At 34.5% G+C, this 25566-nt stretch overlaps 1 long non-coding RNA gene across 1 annotated transcript in view; it reads right to left on the bottom strand.

The window, feature by feature from the left end:
- The window catches only part of LOC126940295 (uncharacterized), a 91716-nt gene extending 69419 nt beyond the window's left edge, over positions 1-22297 (bottom strand). The window contains exons 1-2 of the long non-coding RNA XR_007720697.1: positions 22154-22297; positions 3310-3444 (exon numbers count right to left, since the gene is read on the bottom strand). This is a non-coding gene — a long non-coding RNA (uncharacterized LOC126940295). The remainder of the gene's footprint in view (positions 1-3309; positions 3445-22153) is intronic.
- Between the last annotated feature and the right edge of the window lie 3269 nt (positions 22298-25566).

Genomic DNA, 25566 nt, shown 5'->3' with positions numbered 1-25566 from the left:
CTCTGGAATCTAGAAAAATAGGTAAAGAGTTGTAAGGCTTACATGTGCACATTGGTATCTGACGACTTACATATACTGTGAACATCCATTGAAAAATGAAAGAACCATGCTTATTTAGTAAATTGCTACAAGTACCCATTTGATGTGGTTTGGCTGTGACCCCACCCAAATCTCATCTTGAACTGTAGTTCCCATAATCCCCATGTGCCATGGAAGGGACCTGGTGGGAGGTAATTGAATCATGGGGGCAGTTACCCCCATGCTGCTATTCTTGTGATAGTGAGTGAGCTCTCACAAGATCTGATGGTTTTAAAAGGGGCTTTCCCCTTTTTGCTTGGCACTTCTCATTGCTGCTGCCATGCAAAGAAGGGCATATTTGCTTTCCCTTCTGCCATGATTGTAAGTTTCCTAAGGCCTCTCTAGCCATGTGGAACTTGAGTCAATTAAACCTCACTCCTCAATAAATTACCCAGTTATTGATATGTCTCTATTAGCAGCATGAGAATGGACTAATACAGTAAATTGGTACTGGGTAGTGGAGTGCTGCAGTAAAGATACCTGAAAATGTGTAAGCAATGTTGGAACTGGGTCACAGGCAGAGACTGGGAAAGTTCGAAGGGGTCAGAAGAAGACAGAAAAATGTGGGAAAGTTTGGAACTTCCTAGCGACCTATAGAATGGGTTTGACCAAAATGCTGATATTGATGTGGATAATGAAGTCCAGGCTGAGGTGTTCTCAGATGGAGATGAGAAATTTTGGGGGAACTGGAGTAAAGGTCACTCTTGCTATGCAAAGAGACTGGTGGTATTTTGACCCTGCGCTTGAGATCTGTGGAAGTTTGAACTTGAGAGAGATGATTTAGGGTATATTGCAGCCATTTATAAATGGCTAAGCAGTCAAAAGGAAGCAGAGCATAAAAATTTATAAAATTTTCAGCCTGATAATGTGCCAGAAAAGAAAACCCTATTTTCAGAAAAGAAATTCAAGCCCACTACAGAAATTTGCATAAGTAATGAGGAGCCAAATGTTAATTACCAAGACAGTGGGGAAATGTCCCTAAGGCATGTCAGAGACCATGATGGCAGTCCCTCCCTTCACAAGCCTGGAGGCCTAGGAGAGAAAATGGTTTTGTGGGTGGACCCAGGGGCCCCTGCTCTATTCAGCCTTAGGACACAATGCCCTGTGTTCCAGCTGCTTCGGCTTCAGCTGTGGCTAGAATAGACCAACATACAGCTCAGGAAGTTACTTCAGAGAGTGTAAGCTCCAAGCCTTCGTGGCTTTTACATGATGTTGGGCCTTTAGGTGCACAGAAGTTGAGAACTGAGGTTTGAGAACCTCCACCTAGATTTCAGAGGATGTAGGGAAAGGTCTGGATGTCTAGGTAGAAGTTTGCTGCAACAGTAGAGCCCTCCTGGAGAATCTCTGCTATGACAGCACAGAAAGGAAATGTGTTGGAGCACCCACACAGAGTTCCCAATGGGGAAATGCCTAGTGGAGCTGTAAGAAGAGGGCCTTCTTCCTCCAGCCCACAGAATGGTAGATCCGCTGACAGTGTGCACCCTGCACCTGGAAAATCTGCAGACACTCAATGACAACCCACTAAAGCAACTGGAATGGGGTCTGTACTCTACATAACCACAGGGATGGAGTTGCCCAAGGCCATGGAAGCCCACCTCTTGCATCCGCATGCCCTAGATGCGAGACAGAGTCAAGGAAGATCATTTTGGAATTTTAAGGTTTAATGACTGCCCTATTTGGTTTTGGACTTGCAAGGGGCCTCTAGTCCCTTTGTTTTGGCCATTTGCAACTAATGTATTTACACAATGCCTGTACCCCCATTGTATCTGGGAAGTAACTAAGTTGGTTTTGGTTTTGCAGGCTCATAGGCAAAAGGGCCTTACCTCAGATGATATGTTGGACTTGGACTTTTGAATTAATGCTGGAATGAGATAACTTTAGGGGACTGTTGGATATTGTTTGGCTATGTGCCCACCCCAATCTCTTCTTGAATTTTAGTTCCCATAATCCCCTCATGTCATGAGAGGGACTTGGTGGGAGGTAATTGAAGCATAGGGGTAGTTACCCCCACGCTGCTGTTCTTGTGATAGGGAGTGAGTTCTCACAAGATCTGATGGTTTTATAAGGGACTTTTCCCCTTTTGTCATTTCTCCTTGCTGCTGCCATGTGAAGAAGGACAAGTTTGCCTCCCTTTCCACTATGATTGTAAGTTTCCTGAGGCCTCCCTGGCCATACAGATCTGTGAGTCAATTAAACCTCTTTTATTTATAAATTACTCAGTCCGAGGTATGTCTTTATTAGCAGCATGAGAACGGACTAATAGTCCATTCTAAAGAATATATTAGAAATTGGTTTCAAGTCTATAAAATTTAGTTGTAATATCTATTTAGAATAGGGGTTTAAAAATGTATTGTTTAAAAAAGCATACATATAAACCATTATTTTAAATAATAATAATATAATATATAATAATAAATTATTTTAAATAATGGTTTAAATGTATGCCCTCCCGTCAAGGCATACATATAAAAGGAATCTTCTGGAAGAAAATAGAGTGAATATAAAACTACTCATCTTAAGAACAGAATAATTTATGTCACCTTAGATTATGACTCTATTAGTATATGTATACAAAATTTGATGATGCACAACTAGAAAGATGAAAAATTGTGTCCTTTTAGAACATTCTTTAGCTGAGTTACATACTGAAGCTGAAAACCATAAGCAGGCACTAATAATATCCTTTATATTTCCAACCATAGTATGTTGATATTCCATGAAAGAATATCAAGTTATATAGTATGTAATAAAATATAGCACTCATAAATAACAATAGAAAAGAACTTTCAGCTCATATTTTAAAGAAAAATACTACTTAATTTTTAAGTGTATATTAATTATCAACCTAACTTTTCTTAAATAGCACTGTAAAAATACATATATAATATATATGATAAATTTTGCAATGATATAATAATAAGCATACATTATAAACCATTATTTTAAAGAATAATAATGAGGTCAATATTTTCTCATCTTGCATGTAAATACATAGATTCAAAAGATGAAAAATATCACCAACCAGTTAAACACAGGTAAAAAACTAGAATTTTGAAAACAAGTCCATACTCTCGAGCCTAATTCTATATGCCTTTTCACTACAGCAGTTACAATACAGTTAAATTTAAAATAAAACAAGAATGAATTTAAACTTTACATTTAAAATTTTAAATTTAAAATGTTACATTTAAAAATGTGTTCCTTCTATATATGAGAAATTATGCTTATTACCTTGTCCAGTGTTTTCTCAAATCTTGTATTTTATTCCCTCTAGTATGAAAACTTGGGTCTGTATCCAAGAATATAGGAGTGCAGCTGTTGTTTATCCTGAACTATTCACTTTTACTTCTAACAGTTCATGCACAGCTGTGGAGTTGAAGGGATTAAAAAGTTAGAATAGAGAAAGTTATGCACGGTCTACAAAAAGAACAACAATTTTAAACTCTTCATAGTTTACAAATGTTAACTTCTATCTCCTGAGGTAATCCTGATTCCATTATATATTCCTGGACTGCTAAAATGACCAACATTTTCCTTACTTTTGATGTTGGAAATAAAGTGTTTCTTGCCTTTAGCAATAATAAAATCTTTACAGAGAAGGCTGCATCCCACAGACGTGAAGCAGTATTACAAAATATAATTCTTTTAACCATGATCTAGTGCCCATAGCACTTGAAAAAAACTTTAGAACTAATATATAAATTGTGCTAAAGAAAAGAAAGGAAGAAACAGAAAGAAAGCTTTCAATTCTTATTTTAGTTTTGGGGTACTGTTTCTGCATCTAGAAAAACATGTTGTTTAAAAATCCAAACTTTCACAAATTTGTAATTAAACAGTTTAGTATAGAACATTGTACTAGAAACCAAGCAAAATTAATAGGAAATACAACATCCATGTCTCCAAAAAACTATCTCAAAAACAGATAACAGAAATTGAATTCTATTTAGAGAAGAGATCCAATACTAGCCAAACCAGAATTATACTTTAGTCTAAAACACATGCTAGATAAAACATGTCTCAAAATCGTAACTGCCCAAATTAACAAGTACACCATTCAGCATGACTGCATTATGAACAGGTTACAATCGGATGAAAATATTGATCATTTAGCTTTGAAATTAGTGAATGGTACTTTAGTCAGACAGGAATATATCCCACTCCTACAGAGGCTGCTCACTTCACATGGGCATAACTGCATTCTTTTACCCAAGTACACTTTACTAATTATATTGGTTTCAATGTATGGCACAAATGAAAAACTTTTTGAAGTATTATATTAACCATTCTGTGATATGTCATGGAAAAAGCAATCAATAGAGCATCCAAATGAAGAGAAACCAGATACACCTGAAAACATGGAAGATTATGAAGAAAGGGAGAATATATGGATACTATGGTTTGTCTACCACAAATCAAGAATAAACGTGCAGCAATCTAAGACACCAAGTCTGTTGTATATAGACAAAAATGTCAATGGAACAAAAAGAAAGTCCAGAAACAGACTCAAATATAGATGGAAACTTATTTTGCATAATTGTGACATGAAATGTGGGTGGGTGGGGAAAATAGTAATTAAGTGAATTTTTTTTTCTATAAGAATTAGTATTTCAACAAAAATGAGAAAGAAATTTGATAGTTATCCTTACACTTTCATTTAACATAAATTCGAGGTTTTTAATACTCGAATGTGAAAGGCAAGCTATTAAAGAATAGAGAAAATATAGGAAGTTGAATTAATAATTGTAGAACAGGAGTAAATTTCCTAAATAAGGGACAGAAAACACATAAATTATGAAAAAAGGATGATAAATTTTTCAGTGAAATTGCTAAGATATGTTTATAAAAGGCAGCATAAAGTCATTGAAAGATAAACTGAAATTACACATAAAATTGGCAACTAGAATACCCATGCACACTCACACATACATGTAGACATGCATGCACAGTTGTGTGTTTGTAGTCTGCAATTTAAGAGGACAAAAGATAAAAACATTGAAAAATTGGGCAAATACTTGAATAACCAATTCTGCAAAAGAAAGAGTCTTAGCTATATGAAAAAAGTATTTATCATATACATTAATCAGATGCTATCCAATCTAGTAGACCAGCAAAAAATTAAAAGGCGAGAGAATTCCAAGTGGTAATATGTAGCAAGATGAGTAACTACTTCATTGCTTGCAGTAGTATCAATTAGTACAACCATTTGAGGAAACACTTTACATTCACGCTATGACACATCAATAATAGTACTTTGTATGAACTACAGAAAAACACTTCTCAATATATATAAAAATGTTCACATGAATAACCTTCAGAAGAACAAACAACTGAAATGTCCATCAAGATTGTAACATGTAAACATATTTTGCTTAATTAATATAATGAATACACATGGCTTCATCACAAGCTCAATGTTGAGTAATTATTTTTTAAAAAATAGAAAAATAAATTATAAAATGTTTATAAAAAGAGAAAAGTATGTTATTTACAGATACATAGTTGGTAAAACTAGGAAGAAAAGTAAAGTAATAATTGACACATACTGTAAAATATTTTATTTTTCTGGTTGAGAGACTGGCAATAGTGAAAGGGAGAAATGATTGAGAAGGGCAAACAGATTCCCAGGAGAAACAGATAATATTTATGGCTGTACTTTGCAATGAAAGTTAAGTCTCTCCTGAGATGTGGTCATTAGCCAACTTGTCAGAGATTCTGAATTCTAATCCTTTTCTACTGTGGATAAAATACATTGATACAAATAAACATAGTAGTTTCCTTAGGTTTAGATTTTTCATAATCTTCTACAGTTTTCTGTAGGACATTTTCTTTTGTAGACTGCTCTACTAAGTATATTTAAGTTGATACCTGTTTATAGAAAACAATTTATTTTTATGTATGTCTGTTAGCTTGAAAATTAGAAAAGGAAGCTATGATAAGCTGAGCACTTTATTCTATAAAGAAAATAAGTTTTTCAAATTCTGTGTGCACAATTTTATCCATCACTTCTCTTGGAATGATTTGTCTGTCCACATAGAGTACAAGTGAGGGATGGCACCTTCTTAAGAATGAAAGCATTATTCTTATTACCATGTTAGTCAGAATATAAGATTATCCTACTAGAATATGCTAAAAATTCTATTCTAGCCCAGGCACTTCCAAGTGGAAAGTGAATGGCTTACCAAATTTTTAGATGCTCAATATTCACTAGATAAATAAGCAAATTCCAAAACTATAAACTATTGGGATATATTTTGTAAATATAGAATGATAGTATCAAATCTGTCTTCACAACAAATATACAAATTAATTACAAAGCAACAACATTGATCTACATACACAAGAAGAGCAGATGCCAGATACAGTAGAACCAGGAAGCCAGTGAACAATATCAAAGCTAAGAGCAAGACCTTCCTCAGTATGCACATGACTTTGATTTATGTTGTGGCATGATTGTTTTTTGTTCTTTTGATATAATTGTGTTGCCTAGTTCCATAGTACTGATTAGGTCTGTGAAGGAGTCTTACTATGATCTTTTTTGCTACATCAATTGATTCCCTTCTGACACTTTGAGAGTTTTGACCTATAACTTAGTCCAGGATATAAGATAATTTAGGTGAGCAATAAAAAGGAAAAATTGAATGTGGAATTAGTCAAGGCTGGGATATTTGAGTTTAGTGATTAACAATGGTTACAAAATTCGGAATTCTATGATTTTTCCAGTGTTATACTCATTATAGCTGTTCAGTAATTAAGCACCGTGTTTAAGCTGAGCTCTTGTGTTATAAAATGTGCCTCTGGAGCAGCAATGAATTGCAGATGTGCCAGCGTTTTCTCTTTCTGAGATTCTGAGCTCCTATAGATTATTGTCTTTCAAGAAAGCTTCCATATATAAATACATTTCAAAACTAATGTTATAATGAAAAGTATATTTATAAAATAATACTTTTTAAAGGTAACATTTTGGCTAGAAATTTTATATCAATCATTAACTCTATACCAAAATCCTAGCAAGAAAAACTGAAAGTGGTAAAGAAGCTGACCGAATATGTCTAATAGTTGACAATGATGATGTTCACATCAAGATACCTTAAGGACCAATTTCTATGCTCTAATTATGAAGTACTGTGTTTTACTACTACACAATTCATGGCGAAGTACTTCTTTACAATATTTTACAATAAATGACACAGATTTTAGTCATATTTTGTATTATTAAAAATGTGTAAGAGTACGCCTGAACTCCCCAGGAAAATGTTAATTTACAGAGAGGCCTATTGCTGGGCTAAAGATTAGCCTTGATCACAAGAACAGAGTTCGTGTCTCATGCTTTTCTTGAAATATCTATATCATTGAAAAGATTAAAAAATGTGGAATATACACATAATGGTACACTCTTAGCATTAAAAACAAAGGACATTCTGTGATTTGCAGCAGCGTAAATGAATTTAGAAGATTCATTTCTTTTTGACTATTTTTGCTTTTTTTTTTTTTTTTTGCTTTGAAGTAGTATATAGGTCATAACTGTGAAAATATACTTCATAGTTAGTACTTTTGTCTTTCCCTTATTACTACGTAGGATTTTTAAAGAGTTGGTACGTGGATACATTTTGATGAATTATAGATAGTCAAATCTCAATATTGAAAAAAGAACTTTCATGTTTATTAAAGTCTTAATATATTTCAGGCTCTGTAGTAGGTTAATATAACGCATCATATATAATAGTAAATGTTTGTCTTTTTCAGTACCATAGTTGTGATACGGAAATAAGAACTTTGATTTAATTTTCCCACTACGTTTTAAACATTGGCACAGGTATTTGTATTAATTATATAGACACATTTATTATAATGTTGGATTTAGTATTTAATTTACAAATAATTGTTTTCAAGTCATAATAACTTAATAGAAATATTTTATTAAAAAGCTCCCCTTCAATCTAGAAGGTGTGTATTTAATACAAAATTTATATTTTATGCTTTTATTTTTATACACTGGTTTTTGCTTTATTAGAAATGGAATGAGAATGCTAGCCTTTTCCCTAATGTGTCAGCACAAATGCTCTGCTCTAAATCCTACCATAACTAAGAATCTGAAGTTCCCAGAGGGGCACGCAGAACTCTGGCTTTTCTAAAACAATTTCCACGCAATAAGCCTAGAATAATATAAATCCTGCTTCTTTCTGAGGATGTTCTGATGGCTTTATTTTTTCCTAATGTGAAATTATTATGTTAAGAAATAAACTGAAAAGCAGTCTCAAAATGACTAAAAAGTTATCTTAATATATTAACACTCTCATTTTCCCATTAATAACTGGGATAGCTAATTCTTAAGTAGTCTTTGCAGTTGTAAAAGCCCAGGTGGTAAATGGAAAAGAGAAAGGCATACCCAGGATTCACACACATTTTATTTTTTAGGAAGGCTGAGGAAAATGACCCTCAGTAATATTTTAGCCCTATCATTTGTCTAGCACAACACAAAGAGAGGGGTGTTACATCCACACGATATTATTGTGCTGTATACACAAATTCCAAAAGGACATTTCTAAAATTTAAGATTTCCAAGTATCTCTTCATCCTCAAATTAGCTTAAGATAGAACTAACAGGAATTGACAAATTATTGATAATAATTAACAAATCAAAAACACAACTTGGTTGAAAAACAAATACAACGTTAAAACTATTTTCCAGTGAAGAACTGGATGTACTACTAGTTTTGTACATCTTTCCCAAGTTAATGTGTGCCAAAAATATTTGTGAAAGCAGGTATAATTTTATACCTCTTGTGTCCTTCAAAATTGAGGTAAATGTCACCAGGTTTTAGGGCTCATAAAGTAAAAGAAGTCCACATCTTTTTAAAATGTGTGCTTATACATCACATTGTGTGGCATGATACGACTTTGAATCACCTCTTTGACATCATCTTCTCATTTCTCAGGCACAGCTATTGTACCATTTTCTCAAACAGGCAGTTCCACGTGAAGCTGTTGCTCACATCCTTTGAAATCACTTAGATTTGGTTTTGGCTCAGGTATTACTGGCTCTGTGGGCTTAGGTAAATATTCTCTGTAAAACTCAGATTTTTTTATCTTCAAAACAGAATATTTTGTAGTGAGTTCCTCTATGCCCTTAGTGTACAGAAAGACTTTCAGAAGAAACTTTAAAAAGGATTGGTAAATTTGACTATATAAAATTAATTTTTTTTTTAGAAAAATATACCATAAGCAAAGACAAAAGTCAATTGACAAGCTACATGAAACTATTTTTAACATACATTTTAGATATGGCCTAATGGCGTAATATTGCAAATATGTAAAGAATTTTTAAAAGTTGAGCCAAAAAGACCAAAACAATATAGATAAATGGGCAAAATACATGAACAATTCACAAAAAAGATATCAAATGGTTCTAATATACACCCAATATGGGTATATATGAAAATAATATATTCAACATATATATGGCAATAATGTATTCAGTTCACTTATAATAAGGGAAATGCAAGTTAACTAGGAAACAAAATTAAAAGTGGAGCACAATTGCTTGCCCATCAAATTGGCTAAATTAGAAAAGAAAGAAAAGAAACAGAGAAGAGAGAAGGCAAGGAAAGGCAAGGGAAGGGGAGGAGAGGGGAGGACTGAGGGGAGGGGGGAGGGGAGGGGGGAGGGGGGGGGAGGGGAGAGGGGAGGGGAGGGGGGGGGAGGGGAGGGGAGGGGAGGGGAGGGGAAGGGAAGGGAAGGGAAGGGAAGGGAAGGGAAGGGAAGGGAAGGGAAGGGAAGGGAAGGGAAGGGAAGGGAAGGGAAGGGAAGGGAAGGGAAAGGGAAGGGAAGGGAAGGGAAGGGAAGGGAAGGGAAAAAAAGAAAGGGCTGAGTCTGTGGGAAAAGGATCATGTTGAGTTAAAACAAAACACAGTATGTGAAAGATTATATACACTGTGTTAATCTTTAAGTAAGACAGAAGGGAATATGAGAAAATGTAGTTTTATCCACTTATCTTTACAAAACTAAAAAATTAGAAAGGATAACCAGAAAACACTAAAATTGAATATATACAAAGAGTGGAGAGCAGTGAGATAAAAGACATGCAGAAGGGAGTTATACTGCTCTGTATACAGCTTTCCAGAATAATTTTAACTTTTGGAACTATGTATATATGTTCCATATTCTGAAGATAATGTTATAAATTAATCCACTTGTTTAAAGATAAATCTCATATTAAAACACTCACAGAAGCATCCAAAGTAATGTTTGATCAAAAGCTGGGCACCAGGGGCCTGCCAAGGTGAAATAACATTAAATACTACACTCACTATTCACAAAGTAAGGACTGCATTACTTCTACATCAAGAAAAAGGAAATCATTAAGTAGAAGTTATCTGAATATTCTGGTCCAATTTATTAATTCACTTTTTTTCTGATTGGAGCAGAGGAAAGGTGGAAATACACTTAAATGTAATGACATTTGTATTTGGATGTCTTTAAGACTTTATACACAGATTTTATCTTCCTGTAACTCTATGTTTTTATTTTTGTCAACTTCTTAACTAACATTTTCAACATACTGATAATTAAAAGATTCATATGGTGAATACACATATACCACCCCTACGTTGGTTCCCCAATTATACAAATGTTAATATGTTAATTCTCTCTCTCTCTCTCTCTCTCTCTCTATCTCTCCCCAACTTCTCCTTTCCAGAATAAAGGGTTGCCAATGATTCAAGTATTCCATCAGCTAAAGTTGTAAGACAAGCTGAGGTTCTGGCTGAGAGCAACAACAACAACAAAATGAAATAGGTCTTTGAAGAGCAAAGTCTAGATATTATCTATGATCCATGACCAACTACAGAAACACCAAGTGTAATAGCTTGTGTTTTTCCCTACTTCTTGTTATATTCACGCATTTATTTTATGTACTAATCAATCTTTTATTCCTTCTCTTTGTTGCCCTTGTTTTTGTGTATTTTATATACTAGTTATTAGAGGTTAATTTGCAATTCAGTATTAGGTAAAAGAATAGTCAATGAATCAGACTATTCATTTAAACCACCTGCCAATTTTGAGAAGTGAGAAATGCAGCTTTTTATAGATAAAATAACTGTTGGAAATGTGTGTCTTCTCATTTTGGAGAAGAGTGAGAGCTTCTCCACTTGTAAGGAGAGATGTGAGCCATTTAGGTATACTTGTAGAGTTGACTTATTATAGTGAGGAGTTCAAATATATGTAGAGGGATGCTTATTTGGAGTAACCAAATAATAAATAACAAGAACTTAAGCATGTTCTTCATTATCAATTCATTGCCTTTCAGCTCTGAATGTACCCTTCAGTGAATGGCATAGGATAAACAATAGTATCCCTTTGAATATTTCTCCTTTGAAGTGAACATGTTATTATGTTCTCTCAGGAGAGAGCTCTGCAAGGACATTGTAAGAGGAAGAGAATCTCCTGTTAATTAGTGTTTGGGTAGAGTAGGCCTGTTGATAACTTTTCTGTAGACATCTGGACACTGAAAACTACCAGCTGCACTGATCACCAAACAACTCATGTGGCCTACTCGCCATAATGTCTCTTGCTCTACTGGTGGTGCCTGCACTTCCTCTGTAAGCCTCTGTACAGCCTATCTGCAGCTTGTGGCCAGAAGGATCACCCATCACCTGCCACTCTTTCCACGGGACCTACACAGCCTGTATTCTCAGATGGCTACCTGCACCTACTCTGCTCAGATTCCCACTGCACACCTGTGATACCTGTTACTTATTCCTTGTTTTTTTTTTTTGTTTTTTTGTTTTTGTTTTTGAGACAGAGTCTCTCCCTCTCGCCCAGGCTGTAATGCAATGGCACGATTTTGGCTCACTCTAACCTCCGCCTCCCGGGTTCAAACGATTCTCCTGCCTCAGCCTCCAGAGTAGCTGGGATTAGAGGCACCTGCCACCACGCCCAGCTACTTTTTTTTTGGTTTTTCAGTAGAGACAGGGTTTCACCATGTTGGCAAGGTTGGTCTCAAACTCCTGACCTCATGATCCATTCGCCTCAGTCTCCCAAACTGCTGGGATTACAGGCGTGAGTCACCATGCCCAGTCTATTTCTTGTTTTCTTACCTGTACTCCAGAAGAGAAGGTGGCCTACTGCTTTCTCAATAGCAATAGACTAGCTCCAGCCTTGCCAAGCAAGTGAATATTGTAGACAGTGAATTATATCTTCTCCAGCTAGGTCTCAACCTCTTCTGAGATTATCTTCCCTTGGATACTCTCCCATGTTGAGCTTCCTTATATGCTATAGGTTTCATTTTATCATAGCTATTAAACCTTTACATTAAACTGCTTGTTACTGTGTGTTTTTTATATCCTTACTAGTTCTGAACTGCTATATAGAGAAGTATACATTAATGCAGATTATATAAAGCTTAAGGATGTTTAATATGAGGAAATTGGAACTCTTGAGTTTCATTGTTGTTGTTTGTTGTTGCTTGTTTTTTCCTTTATATGAAGAAAACTTGAAACATACATTTTGTACCAGATTATGTTTCACAATACTAACTAAAGTGGTGGCAAACTACATTCTCTCCTATATCTGTGGCATTAAGGATCCAGAGTGGTAAACTCTTAGAGAGAAGATTTGCTGTAAAATTCCTAAGTATTTTGTTGACTGCTGACAAAAAGTTCAAATCATTGAGACATATAAAATACTAGTTTCAAAACCTTAACTCAGAGACAGAGCTTGTATGCATTTTCAGCTTAAATCTCTGCATGAAAAGTATTTCTTGCAATATAATACAACAATCGATTCATATGAGGAAGACTGACTGAAATAAAAAAAAAACAAGGGAGACAAATATGTTTGCTTCTTATTGTGATCTTTGCACTTTGCCCTGGAAATATTTTTGTAAACATATCCTGAACAGTAATAACTATACAATAATATCAGACTAGCCCATAATGCGCAAGCTAAACTAAAACATTTCTGAATCTTTATAATGGTCTTGATTCCAGTTCCATAAAGAAACCTATCTCTAGATGATAATAAGATATTCTAACTAAAATAGTTAGAAATGTTTTTAAAATATAGTCATTATACAACCATCTGGGCTTTAAAGCAATACTGAATTTAAGTTTCAATTAATTGGAGAAAGAGAAAATTCACCTGAATTCTCATTTCCCCTTCTATTCTTCTAAAGAGTTAGAGAACCGAAATCTAACAAGTAGTAAAAGTGACAAATAAAAACATATAGAGAACCTGTAACATATTGTAGCAAACCATTACTAGAAATATGACAATGGTATCTCCTGATTTTATTTTATATTGGGCCTCTAAAATATTAATATCAATTTTAATATGAGCTTTAAATTATTTAATATGCTATTAATAATTTTGTTACTATCAAAAACTCCATTGCATGTACTCCAGACATCAAAGACTTATTCAAAGACTGAAATGCTTGTGAATATGTGTCTTTGCCTACTTGCAGTAGCTGCGAGACAGGAGGTATAGAGCTGTATCCCCGCGAAACCTTGTAGATATCTGTTCTATGACTATACCTGTATATACAAACATTATGTGAAAATGCAAACCATTTTTCCTCTGATATCTAATTCTCCCTTCCACTTTGTAATTTCTCTTCAATCTCACTTTAGAAAAGTTCTCCTCAAAAAGTATCTTCCTCGTGAAATTTAGTATATACTTCTTGCTATGGTAGTCAAAGGGCACAATGAACGGAGAAATTATGTAGGCATAGCTAATTATATCTTCGATACATTGGAACTTAAGTGATTGAAACAAAGTCCAAGCACCAGGAAATGTGTTCATTACAGTGACAACTGCAATGTGTTGACTAGTTTGTTTATCTCTGTGACCTTTGCTGTAGTTTCTGGTACTCAATCCTCCAGGGTTCCTCTGGGAACGGCCACTTCAGCAAGTCTAATCCTTCACCTTCCTAATGATTATAAGAGGCCCAGGTTTTTGTTGTTTTTTTTTTTTTTTTAATCACTGCACTTAAAAGTACACAGAGATATTCTGTTGTTTGAAGTCCATTGTTTGAGTATATTGCTTTCTCTTTCTGTCTGGGCTTGTCAGATAAATAGATCAGTTCTCAAAATCCCCCAAAATGAAACATGGGCTAGAATAGAGAATTTGGTCATATTTCTACTAAAGGTTTGCTGCAGCATGTTAATGGTTCTCTACATTTTTGTTTGTCCTTTGTACTACATGTATGATTTGGTTATTTTATATGCTTAGCTGAGATTTTGGGGGTTATTTTATTTAGCTTCAGCTACCAATATTTTAAATAAAAGTCAATTTATGTATTTTTTTCATTTTTATGTTTATCAGTAATCCCAAAGACATAAGAAAGTTTTATGCAATAATATCTTAAGCTTTAAGAAAGATAAAATACCCTTCTACCCTGGCGTATTTGACTTCACAATTTTTCAGTATTGTCTTTAATTATTAGATGCTCTTATTATTTCATTAAATGAACCATTTTAAATACTTATGTGTTGTGTATGTGTGTGTCTATATATTTCTGCATATATATGTATAAACACATATAGGTGTGTGTACATATATGTTATATATATACACATATACACACACACATACACACGTATGTTAAAGGTGGCTCATTTAATGAAATAAGAGAATCTAATAATTAAGGAAGATATAGGAAAATTGCAAAGTCAAATACGCCAGGGTAGAAGGATATTTAATACATAATACACTTCTTAATACTCTTCTATACATATAATACTCTTCTATATATACATTTAATTATATCTATATATATACAGAGAGAGAGAGATATCGGGGGAATGTTATGTTTGCAAAGATAACACAAAGGAGAGATCAGTCAGTTTGTGTTGAATAAATTTAGTTAACAGGGTAAAGTGATTTTACCTTTACATATCAATTGTGTATTACTGGTTGTGTTTGTTAAACTTAAATTATTATTACAATTTTGGGATATTTTATCTTTGTTCCACTTAAGATGAATTACTGGCCCCAAAATGGTAATGATAAAAATGCAACCACAGAACTCAGAAAAAGAAATACAGAAGTTTGTGGTGAATACAATCGTGCAAGTACAAATAAATCAGCAAGTATGAGTTTTTCACACAGGTATCTGAAAACAGGTTTGAGTTGGAACTTAGTGGCTCAGTAATCCATTTGTCTTTAATTTGCAGTGTGATCTCTTTGAGTAATTTGTTTTAACAAATGAATGCAATGTTATCAAGGTTTTCATTCAATTTTTATAGAAACACAGTGGCAGTTCTAATAAAATATATTTTCTATATTTTCTCTGAATGTGTTATGATTTTTCAGCTTAGGACAGAAAATTTAAGAAAATCAAAGAGGCAGTCTTCAAAGGTTATGCCCTTATACAGCAAAGATAAGTACGTGCAATGTTACTGCCAAGACGTTTATAATGTCAAACACAACAATAATACTAAATTATGTGTTATGTAAGAAAAACACAATGTGTTTACTAACAATTCTTTCTCAAATGATACTATTCAACATTTCACAATATGAATTACATAGTATCAAAGAGCAATTGCCATTATTTGGACTTGGTGGTAGGTATTTCAACTTACAATTTAATAAATCCTCCCAATGCAGAACATGAATTGGCTCCTGCCATGTTTGTATTCAGAAATAAAAGAAAGTACACAGTTTCTATTTATCATTGAAATCATTGTAGGTGAGAAGATTTTCTTTTTTAACCATGTTAGGTATTATTTGAGCTGTAGAACTTCTAGAAAGAAGTGCTTTAGGACAGTGCTGATAGAGCATCAGCTGTGTATAAAGCAAGCAAGATGAGGCATCCCTAAGCAAATAGAAGATGGAACTAACTGCCAGTTCACACACCACTGGATTATTCAATAAAACAGTGGGCGATCACCTGCACAACTCATCTGGATTCAGTGTTAAAGGAATATTTAAATATTTTTATATAATCAAATTATGGTCACAGATTATGTATTCACAACACATGGTGTCCACCCCAACAAACAGTGAAAACAGGATATAAGTGTTCACCTCAATAGGCTATATCTGTCCATGTTCATCTCCATACACTATGTCTGTCCATGTTCAGCTCCATATACTATGTCTCTTCTTGTTCACCTGGATACATTATGTCTGTGTATGTTCACCTTGATGCACTACATCTGTCCATGTTCACGCTGATGATGCACTATGTCTGTACATGTTCACCTTGATACACTGTGTGTGTCCATGTTCACCTTGATGCACTGTGTCTGTGCATGTTCACCTTGATACACTGTGTCTATGTTCACCTTGATGCACTATGTCTATGTTCACCTTGATACACTATGTCTATTTTCTCCTTGACTCACTATGTCTGTGCATGTTCACCTTGATGCACTATGTCTATGTTCACCTTGACTCACTATGTCTGTCAACTGCCCACATAGTTATTTCAATGCGGAATGAGGTTATATATTGTTGGTTAAGACCAGTTAATACTATTTCTTTGAGTTCAAGTGGCTTATTTTAAGGACCTGTCTCTCTGATCAGTGTCAGAGTAGGTTAAATACCCGTTTAGCTCATAACATATTTCTTATGAAGAAAGTGCAAACGTGCAATGTCTTTTTTATTATGGTATGTTTCTGTTTAGATACAAAGGAGCACAGAAAATGATATTCTATAAGAAATCTCTCCACGGGTCCATTTACTTTCTGAGCATTTAAACTACATGAAAAAGCCTTCAAGTACTTGATGTCGTGTCTGAAAATATAAAATCGTAAATTAGGTAAATCTAATATAGTAGTAACAAGAAATGCAAAAAGCACATGAGAAATCTAATCTAGAGTTTAAGTTGTCATACATTTCACATAATTGGTAAATATTATTTAAATATCAACTCTTAATAGAAGTCAATTATCATAATCAATTTTAATGCACCAACTATTTATAACTTAAGATACATATAGGCCAGGCACAGTGGCTCACACCTGTAATCGCGGCACTTTGGGAGGCCAAGGTGGGAGGATCACTTGAGGTCAGGAGTTCGATACCAGCCTGGCCAATATAGTGAAACCCCATCTCTACCAAAAATACAAAAAATACACCAGGCACAGTGGCTCACGCCTTGCCTGTAATCCCAGCACTTTGGGAGGCCGAGGTGGGCAGATCACTTGAGGCCAGGAGTTCAAGACCAGCCTGGTTAACATGGTGAAACCCCGTCTCTACTAAAAATACAAAAATTAGTCGGGTGTGGTGGCGCGTGCCTGTAATTCCAGCTACTCGGGAGGCTAAGTCAGGAGAATTGCTTGAACCCAGGAGGTGGAGGTTGTGGTGAGCGGAGATGGCACCACAGCACTCCATCTTGGGTGACAGAGTGAGACTCCATCACACACACACACACACACACACACACACAAAGCCAGGCATGGTGGTGGTGTGCACCTATTCTAATCCCAGCTACTCAAGAGGCTGAGGCATGAGAATAGCTTTAACCTGGGAGGTAGAGGTTGCAGTGAGCTGAGAGAGCACCACTTCACTCCAGGCTGGGTGATAAAGACAGACTCAGTCTCAAAAAAAAAAAAAAAAAGATATAAAGGATGTTTTGCTAAAATTGTTGCTTTTCTTATGTATTGTGAATGTCCATGAAATTGTTCCTGAAAATATTAGTAACTAAGTGAATAAGTTAATCATAAATTAACTGGTCAATGTTTTACAGCATGAAAACTAGCCCTTTTTAGAATAAGCACCCTGAAAATGAAATGACAATAAATAAAAGTAAAAATTTTAGACTATTCATGTCAACTCTGACATGAGTAAGCATGAGTAGCAATAATAATGATCATCTGCTCAAACCAAGTATAGTCTTTTATTTTCTGATCTAAATGACTAAAACCCTTTGTCATCTGTAGACGACAAAGAACCTTAAACATCAAATATGCCTGATAACATAATAATACATCCTAATGAATCAGGTGACACAAAATCTAAATAACCTGTTTTTCAGATGTAAAGAAGCTGCCATGTTACATTTTCTTATCTAGTAAGCAACTTCAAATAATACAATTTTTTTGTCAATTTAAAAAAGAGTTTAAAAAACAAATGAAAAAATCTGAATGTAAAAAGGGATGTCATATTTTACTAATATTCTAGTATATCACTAATATTTTGCTTAGAAAGCAAGAGTTAGTGCTGCAAAGACAGATGCTGGAGAAAAAATCTGTTTGGTTTGGGTTTGAATTAGGAACCTATCTTCTATTAGCACTACTTTATGAATGTTACTTAGCTGATCTGTGCCTTAGTTTTATTTCTATAAAATAGAATCATATAGCAACAGTGTGGTAATATCAGGAAATTTGAAAAATTTTGAAAGGATGAGAAGGTGATATAAACAGATCTTAGTGAAAGAGTCATTCAATTCAAATAAATAAAGTCATTTGCATTATTATGAAGATAGTCTATGTTTCACAGAGAATATTATCATATTTTAAAGACAGCTATTCCCAAATTAATCTTTAAATTAATATCCTAGTTGAATAAAAGAAAACCTCAATTTTAAAAAAGATATATGAAAGAAAGAATCATAGTCCTGAGATCAACTGATAACCACAATGGAAATTTGCTTAATAACTATATTAATACACACTAAAAAAAAACCTCATAACATTCAAGATAATTCTGCCAAAAAAACAAAAAAAAAAACAAAAAAAGAAACTTCTACAGAAAAAAAATGGAAAAGTATATAAATAAGCATATGAAGAGATGTTCAAAGTCACTCGTAGTTAAGAAAATGCAAATTAAAGCAATAATGGGTTCAATTTATCTTTAACAGAATGGCAAAATGTAAACAACTATAAAATGCCTTACAGCACTGGAGAATGTATGAATATGAACATTTATGCACTGAGGGTGAAAATATAAATTTATTTTACTCAGGCAAATATAATTCATTACCCCAAAATTTTATTCCTATTTATAAGGAGATACATCTTCCTGGAAAATTATGATTTAAAGACATATAGGAGAATGTTCATCACAATGTTAAATTGTTAGCTAAAGATTGGAGGCAATTTGGGATTTTTTTCACTTAGTAATGGATAATTAAAATATTATACATGTATGCTGAGAGTATAAGCTCAGAAATATGAATACACTAAAAATTGAGTGAAAAACAAATAGAGGGAATGATTTGATTTACTATTTACATATAGGCAAACATTCCTAGAAAACTGGGCATATGTGACTATATATATATATATGGCTTATAATAACTAAAAGTTCCATGGTGTTTAATATGAAAAATTGAGAAAATGAAAATACAAATTATACTATGTAGTAAGATTATGATGGACATTTTGATATTGAAGAAAAAAGAAACAGAGTACATTCTATAGTTTTTGATACAATCTGGATTCTTCTCCATATGCATATGTGTATGGATATACATCAAACATAATAAATCAAATTACTATATCAAAATGTTCCTTTATATATATACTCACAAAATGCAGACAAAAAAAGACTAAAAACAAATACATTGATATGGTTTGGGTCTGTGTTCCTGTTAAAATCTCATGTCAAATTGTAATCCCCAATGTTGGAGGTGGTGCCCGATGGGAGGTGATTGGAGCATGAGGGTGGTTTTCCTCTTGGTCTGCTCTCATGATAGTGAGTGAGTGCTCCTGAGATTCAGTTGTTTAAAAGTGTGTGGCACCTCCCCCTTCTCTATCTTCCTCCTGCTCTGGCCATGTGAAGATGTGCCTGCATCCCCTTCGATTTCGCCATAATTGTAATGATGCTCCCCAACCATGCTTCCTGTATAGTCTGCATAACCGTGAGCAAACCAAAACTCTTTTTTTTGTAAGTTACCAAGTCTCAGGTATTTCTTTATAGCAGCATGAGAATGAACTAATACATACATAAAATAAAGGAGTAAATGGTAGATAAAATGATAAGATGTAAAAGATTATGTTTATCTTATTTAAAATTAATGTGAATTCATTTTTATCAGAATAAAAATAGCCAAATTTAAAAATATGTATTATTATTTCATTTTTGTTACAAGCAATATACCAAATTAATTTTTTTTTATTGGTTTGTGTTTTGAGATGGGGTCTTACTCTGTCATCCCAGCTGGAATGCTGTGACTGACTGCAACCTCTGCCTCCCAGGCTCAAATTATCCTCTCACCTCAGCCTCCTAAGTAGCTGGGATCACAAGAGCATGCCACCATGCCCAGCTAATTTTTTTTTGTATTTTTGGTAGAGATGGCTGTTTCTACATGTTGTCCAAGTTGGTCTTGAACTCCTGAGCTCAAGCAATCTGCCCACCTTGGCCTCCCAAAATGTTGGGATTATAGGTGTGAGCCACTGTACCCAACCTAAATTAATTTCTTAATGTCACATCAATTAGAAATTGGGACCTCTAGAAAATATGTGTTTACTATCAATTCATTTTCATCAGGTTTAATTTTGGCTTGAAATTTTAGATATTTTTGCTCATTGATGTGGCAGTGGCATTTGATACTTTATAGAAAATATTACTTTTAACTTTTTAAATTATAAAATTAGATGCTACAGAAAGATTTACCTTTATTTCACTATAATTTCAAGACTATTTTATTTCCATTCACTTTATTTTAATACGTACTATTACTTAAATAGTCCTATCTTAAATTAAAGCACCCTCACATCTTGATAACACAAATAAAGAGAGGTGAAAATGCGTAGCATGCTAGCTATCGTTATTTTCACCTCTCTATTTATTTGTGTTATCAAGACATGAGGGTAAATGTTTTAATTTAAGATAGGACTATTTAAGTAATAGTATGTATAAAAGTGCACTTTCGTGTAGGTTTTATGTATTATTTTATTTTTACAACAAACTTTGGGAAAATAATCATTATGCTAACTGTGTTGGCGATTAAGGAAACTGAGATGCATATATGCCGTGCAGCTAGAGGATAGATTAGCTATAATCCAAACTGAGAACACCTGGCTTTATATTCACTGCTCTTGATACTTAGCCCTACTCTCAAACAGAATTTTGGTTTCTATAAAGAAGCACTGTGAATGATTTTTGTAAGTTGTCTCAGTGACTGATTCAAATATCTTATTTAATGTAATCTTCCTATTGAGAAACTAATTTTTGATTATCACTATGGACTACTGATGTAACAATTAATAGAGTGGTCTTTTAAAGGCGCCCAGAGTCTAGAGAAATACCTTAGTGCAAATGTTAAAAGCGTATCTGCCACCCAAAACACAAACATCAAAGAAAAAATAGACCAATTGGACTTCATTAAATTTAAAATGTGTATGTTTCAAAGGACAACATCATAAAGTGAAAAAAGCAATCTACATAATAAAGAAACTAATTTGTCAAGTCATATGCTTGACACAAGACTTTTATCTAGATCATATAGAACAAATCTTGTAACTCAATAGTGAAAAGACAAACACCTCAATTAAAAAAGAGCAAACAAACTGAATAAACAATACTCAAAAGGAGACTTGCAAATATCCAAAAAGCGTGTGAAAATATAGTGAACATTATTGGTGAATCTGGGACATGAAAATTAGACCCGGCCAGGTGCGGCGGCTCACGCCTGTAATCCCAGCACTTTGTGAGGACGAGACGGGCGGATCACGAGGTCAGCAGACAGAGACCATCCTGGCTAACACGGTGAACAACAGTCTCTACTACAAATACAAAAAACTAGCCGGGCGCGGTGGCGGGTGCCTGTAGTCCCAGCTACTTGGGAGGCTGAGGCAGGAGAATGACGTGAACCCGGGAGGCGGAGCTTGCAGTGAGCCGAGATCCGGCCACTGCACTCCAGCCTGGGCGACAGAGAGAGACTCCGCCTCAAAAAGAAAAGTAAAAAGAAAAAAAGAAAAGGAAAGGAAAGAAAATCAAACCCGTGAGATATCACTTCACACTCACTGGGATAGCTGTAATTTTAAAAATACAGATAATGACAAATGTTGGTAAATTGTGAAGAAATTAAACTTTTATATACACTGCAGGAGGAAATGTAAAATGGTGCCGTCACTTTAAAGCACAGTGGGGCAATTCCTCAAAAGATAAAACATAGACTTACTCTGTTAGACGGCAAGTTCACTTCTAGATATACACCGTAAGCAGGAGTCCCTATCTTCCCGGCTGCAAACCGGTATCTGCCTGTGGTCTGTTAGGAACTCGGCCGCACAGCAGGAGGTGACGGGCTGGGAGCCTTACTGCCTGAGCTCCGCCTCCTGTCAGATCGGCAGCAGCATTAGATTCTCATAGGAGCACGAACCCTATTTTGAAACGCGCAGGGGAGGGATGTAGGTTGTGTGCTCCTTAAGAGAATCCGACTAACGCCTGAAGATATGAGGTGGAACAGTTCCGTCTGTGGAAAATTGTCTTCCACAAAACCGGTCCCGGTGCCAAATAGGTTAGGGACTGCTGCCGTAGAGAAATGAAGGCGTATGTCCACACACATACTTGTGCACAAATGTTCATAGCAGCATTATTTCCTATAACCCAAAATGTGGGAAAGAATAAATATCCATCAACACAGGAATGCATAAACAGATATGTCATGTCTATTATGAATAATAAAATATCACTCAATCATAAGAAGGAACAAAGTACTGATGTTTCCTATAATATAGATTAACTTTGAAAACATTTTGCTAAACAGGGAAAGTAAGTCACAGAGGACCACATAATGTATGATTCTATTTGCATGAAATGTTCAGAATAGGTAAATTCTTAGAGACAGTAAGCAGATGGCTGCTTTGCTGGGACTGGTGGGGTGAGGTGGAGAAAAAAGGAGGTGACTGCTGGTGAGTACATGGTTTCTTTTAGGGGTGATGAAAGTGTTCTATAATTGACTGCAGTGATAATTGCACAGCTGTGTAAATATTATTTCTTAATCTTTTGTAACAAATTTAAATAAAACTATGCTTACATCTAAATTATACAAATAAATACAGAGGTTATAATAATCATGACTAACATATCGCACTTACTAGATTGCATACACATTTTTGTGTCTGTAAATTGTACACTTTAAATGGGTAAATTTTATGGGGTGTGAATTATTTTCTTTAATAAAACTACTAAGAGAGAGACACAGAGACAGAGAGAGAGCTCCATAATCTTAGATTTTGGACATGGTGAGCAAGACCCCTAGGATAGGCTGTAAGCAAAACTTGCAGGAGAGTGATGGGGAGCCTAGGGAGGGTGTGAAGCTGAGGAAGGTCTCAATTGGATTTCTCTGTTTGACAATCCTATTTTCTCCCTGGCGATCCCCTATCGCAGCACCTTTATTCTCTAATAGTGTGGTTATGTCATTAACATTATTTTCCCACCAACTCCACCCAATTAGGGGCTTCTGGACTCAGTACCTTACAGCCTTAATGACCAGCCAACAACCAAAACAGAATCTTCAACACATATGTATTGACTAAGTGTGCAAAAAGGTAAAAGAATTAAAAAGAAGTACAACTGCTTATAATAATATTTTATTACACTGATGGAAAATTATTACTATAAAGACAATTTTCTTTCCATTTAAAATGTCATTTCCACAGTAAAAAATAAAATTAAATACACGTAATGGTGTAAGTATGAAATTCAAGAGGAAGGGTTGAGAGGTTACAATTGATTTACTAACTGCCACGATTCCAGCCTATCAGAAAATTAAACTGGAGCAAATTGTTTAGTATTTCTGACTCCTGGTTTTCTCAGTTATCGTATAGGAGTAATAAAGGTACTTGTTTTCTTTCTTTTTTTTTTTTTTTTTTTGGCAAAAGAAAGTCCAATCAGTTATGCAAATTTCTTATAGTGGTGATCGTGACCCGTTCTTTTTCCTCTTTTTCTTTCCCTTTAACAGTAGCCATAACACCAGTGTACAGGAAATTTAGGTAATGGTTAAGTAAGCCAATGTATATACAACTTCACCTCCGTAAAATTATTATGACGTTCACCTACTTTCATTATAAATATATGTGTATGTGTGTGTTTGTGTGTGTATTTTCAAAGATCTGACAGGCAATGGAAAGGAAAAAAGAATTGTTGAAAGTATTTTTCCCGCTGGGCTTGTTGACTCACACCTGTAATCCTAGCACTTTGGGGGAGACCGAGGCGAGCGGATAACAAGGTCAGGAGATCGTCCTGGCTAGCACGGTGAAAACCCATCTCTACTAAAAATTAAAAAAAAAAAAAAAAACAAGCAAAAAAATTAGCCGGGCATGGTGACATGTGCCTGTAATCCCAGCTACTCCGAAAGATGAGGCAGGAGAATCGCTTGAACCCGGGAGGCGGAGGTTGCAGTGAGCCGAGATCGCACCATTGCACTCTAGCCTGGGCAACAGAGTGAGACTCTGTCTCCAGAAAATAAATCAATAAATAAATAATAAAAATAAATTTAAAAAAGAAAAAAGAAAAAGAAAAGAAAGTATTTTTCCCTATATTATGAACCTCTAAGACATTTTCTGATTTTAATATCCTTTAGTAGGAACTTTTTGTTTAAAACTCTGAACATAATCAGAGGATTCACCTAAAAATATTGTACCAACAGCAGAAAAATCATAACTATGTTTGTTACCACTTTGATTTAAGTTTTGGTAGATCCAAACATTCCAAGTAGAAGAGTTTTAACAATTAGGTGTTTTGGTATGTAAGCACAAACACATGATTACCTCAGTTAAGTGTGTGACTAACTTTAGCACTATAACTGCTAAAATATTTATTTTATGTAATCAAAGATAATCATTATTATTTTGAATGTTATTGCTGTTTGACTCTATGTACTACCATATATTAAGACTACATTCCATAATGATGAGGAAGAAATATTGGTATGATGGTGCCAAAATATTATTTACTGAAGCTGCAACATATGTCAATCATTCAAATACAACCTTTACCTATAATTCATTTATGATTTCTATTTTGCCGTTGAGGGGGCCCAAGTCTTTGAGTGATTAGATGAAATCCCAAAGGCAAGGGATAAATGTAGTAAATAATAGTTATATATTTTTACCAAGGCCTCATAAATTTTTCTAAATTATTTAACTCCTACATGTTATAAACAAGATACACAGACATATACACTGTACAGCTTTCACCCTTAATACATAAGAAGTGATACATTCTTCTCTTGGATAAATAAAATGTATTCTAATTTTATAAACTTGAATTTTTAATGTAATATACACTCAGTAATTCTAACTCAGCTTTAGATGTTTTATCTGTATTCAAATTTCCTGCTGTTTAAAATATTTTGTCTATAATAAAAGTGTTTCATAAAAGATATGGGAAGGTTGTCAGAATCAAAATGGAGTCATTACTATTAGAAGGAAAAACAAAAACTGACAAGTAGAATCAGGGAAGGCTATGAAGAGAGGATTCTCATGCCCGTTTGCCTGAAGACAAAAAACTGTAACAAAAATCACAACCTTGCGCAAAGATCACTGCAACCTGAGACGTAACAACGCTTCTGAAAGGACATCTACCCATCAA

This window comes from Macaca thibetana, chromosome 17, assembly GCF_024542745.1.
Source record: "Macaca thibetana thibetana isolate TM-01 chromosome 17, ASM2454274v1, whole genome shotgun sequence".
NCBI lineage: Eukaryota > Metazoa > Chordata > Mammalia > Primates > Cercopithecidae > Macaca > Macaca thibetana.
The sequence above is the reverse complement of the archived record's forward strand: the minus strand, read 5'-3'. Positions and strand labels throughout refer to the sequence as shown.